Source organism: Chiloscyllium punctatum, unplaced genomic scaffold, assembly GCF_047496795.1.
Source record: "Chiloscyllium punctatum isolate Juve2018m unplaced genomic scaffold, sChiPun1.3 scaffold_866, whole genome shotgun sequence".
NCBI lineage: Eukaryota > Metazoa > Chordata > Chondrichthyes > Orectolobiformes > Hemiscylliidae > Chiloscyllium > Chiloscyllium punctatum.
The window spans coordinates 57,501-60,190 of NW_027310600.1; the positions used below are offsets into that span (position 1 = coordinate 57,501).

Sequence of the window (2,690 nt, forward strand, 5' to 3'; positions counted from 1 at the left end):
GCTCGTCGGGGTAGCAGGCCCTGCAGCCGTGGTCACCGCCAAACCCCCACAACTCGAGCAAGTGAAAAAAAAAAGTAACAAATAAGAAAGGATCTCTGTCGGCTTGGGGGTACGCCCGTTTCCGTTTCAACTTGTCTCGCGAGGGTGGTTTCGGGGCCAGCAGGAGAGCTCGTCGGGGTAGCAGGCCCTGCAGCCGTGGTCACCGCCAAATCCCCACAACTCGAGCAAGTGAAAAAAAAAGTAACAAATAAGAAAGGATCGTCGGCTTGGGGGTACGCCCGTTTCCGTTTCAACTTGTCTCGCGAGGGTGGTTTCGGGGCCAGCAGGAGAGCTCGTCGGGGTAGCAGGCCCTGCAGCCGTGGTCACCGCCAAACCCCCCACAACTGTTGGGCGCCTACCTGCGCGGGGCAGGAGGACACTTTCCGATTTCAAATCTCCGTTTGCCGAGTCCACCCCGAACGCACGCGGGCGGGCGGGTTCGCATCACCCTTCGTCACAAGGGGCGAAGCCCGTTCCACCGTCTCGTCAGTAGTGCCGACCGGTCTGTGATCGACGAGGGGAGCCACACCAGGTCCGGCCCTGCTGCTTGGCGGCACCGCGTCGTCGGGAGCTCGCGACAGACGGAGGGTTTCGGTGTACTCTCCAGCCACGGGAAACGAAGCCGGTGATGCAGGCGCCGGTCTTTCGCTCCCAAATCGGCTGGGTTTACATCGTTGCTATCTAGTCACGCTCCCTTCAAACCCGACGGGGTACCTATTCCCCTCACCCGTCTGTGCGTATACAGCCTCTTTGCACTTGCGGGATGGGGGTGGTGGTTTAAAGACTCTCGAGTTGCCGCCCGTCGGTCTCCGAGCTCCGTGCAGTAGTGATCCCCAGCGAACTGCCAGCAGGGCGAACGAGCGATCCCGCTCTCGGTCGGGGCGCCTGGCGTCGATCGGTGGTCGGTGGCTTGCGGGCAAGCTGCGCTGTGAGTGTGGGAACGAGTATGACGAGCCGTTGCCGCGACTCCCAGTCCACCTCGGCGGTGGCTGGGCCGGGCGGGCGTCTGCTCGGGCGAGTGCCGCCCCCGCCTCCTCGCAGGAAGTCCGCTCGCCGACACGCCGCCACGTGCACGCGTCAGTGACGCTGCCGAACCGATGGCCGGTGCCCGTTCCCGCCTCTGCTTTTCCTAGGGCAAAGCTGCTGCACGCCTCGTGATACTAGGCGGGCGACATGGTGGCGGTGATCCTGCCTCCGTCGCTGCGGTGCGTTGGGGCACGCATCGCCTCTTGGGCGCCCTGTCCTCCTCCCCCCAATAGACGTATGTTTCTGCGGGCCGCACCAGGATGGTGCTCCCCATCGCTTCACGCCACCCTGCTCCGCCCGCACGCCGGCGTGCAGGTGGCTGTAGCTCAAGGTGGGGAGCGTATGTGCGGTCCGGGTCGCTTTCCTCTGGCGAGGGAGAGACCTAAAACAAACTCAGACAACTCTTGACGGTGGATCACTCGGCTCGTGCGTCGATGACGAACGCAGCTAGCTGCGAGAATTAATGTGAATTGCAGGACACATTGATCATCGACACTTTGAACGCACTTTGCGGCCCCGGGTTCTTCCCGGGGCCACGCCTGTCTGAGGGTCGTTTGGCAATCAATCGCACTCGCCTTGGCTGGCGAGAGCGCGGCTGGGGTGTCGCAGAGGACCCGTCCTCTTTGTCCCCCCTAAGTTCAGACTCCGGAGCCCTCCGGCGTCGGAGCGCTTGGCCTTTCCCCCCCCCACCCTGCACATTCCGTTCGTCAGGCTCGACGCCATCCCCCCGCCGGGGAGCGCGGCCTGGCGTCCGTCTGTGTCGTGGCAGTGGGGCCAGCACGGCTGTCACCGGTCCCAGAATGGCTGTCGGTGGTTCACACTGTGTGTGTGTGCCAACCCTCCTGGTCTCTGGGACACGGAGCTGCCACGAAGTGTTGAGCCTCCAGTGGGGGGTCTGCCTAAGCTCTGCACGTCCGCATTGGGTCCGTCTCTCGGTTGGCTGGCAGTGGAAAGAGTGAAGGGAGCCGCGGAGGTCCGGTGCTGGTGCGCCGCCGGCCTGACCGTGGAGCTCGCCGGTTTGACACGCTGACCCGACTCGATGGTTGATCGATTGAGAGTGCTGGAGCTGCAGGCCGCCCGCTGCTGCAGCCGCCCGTCTCGTGGTTCGTCCTCGGCCTTAAGTGGCCGGCGGGGCGTCTGATCCTGTCTCCCCTGCTGGCGCCGAGTGCCTGGCCGAGGGAGGAGGTTTTCGTCGAACGCTGTGACTTGGACGGTCGCACGCGCGTGGATCGCTGGCTCTTGGCTCTCCCGTTCAGTCCGCACGTTTTCCGCTCCGTCCTGCCACCGGTCTCGGGAGGTACGGAGGGGTTGGCGGGCGTGGTGTGTGCTCCGTCACCGTGCAGGCACACCTACCACGCCGTCGGCCGACCCCCGCACGGTCCTCCTGGCCATCGGGAGGACGGCGGAACGTCGGGCTGTCGGGGGCCAAGTCGCCAGAAGGCCACCGCTGTGTCTTCCGCACCCTGTCACCGTCGGCGTGCCTTCCTCAACTCGTCCGGCTCGGGGCCGCTGGGTTCAGGAGCGGCGTCGCCCGCCGGCCCCACTGAAGGCCGTGCCGTTCCGCGGCTGGCGATCGATGTGCGTGGCGTGCCTGCGCGACCGTTCGCCACTTGAGCCTCGGCACT

At 65.2% G+C, this 2,690-nt stretch overlaps 1 non-coding gene across 1 annotated transcript; it reads left to right on the forward strand.

Annotated features, from left to right (window-relative positions):
• Window positions 1-1,464: 1,464 nt before the first annotated feature.
• On the forward strand, window positions 1,465-1,618 carry LOC140474183 (5.8S ribosomal RNA). Its single transcript, XR_011958894.1, has one exon. It is a non-coding gene; the product is annotated as a 5.8S ribosomal RNA (ribosomal RNA).
• The last annotated feature ends 1,072 nt before the right edge of the window (window positions 1,619-2,690 follow it).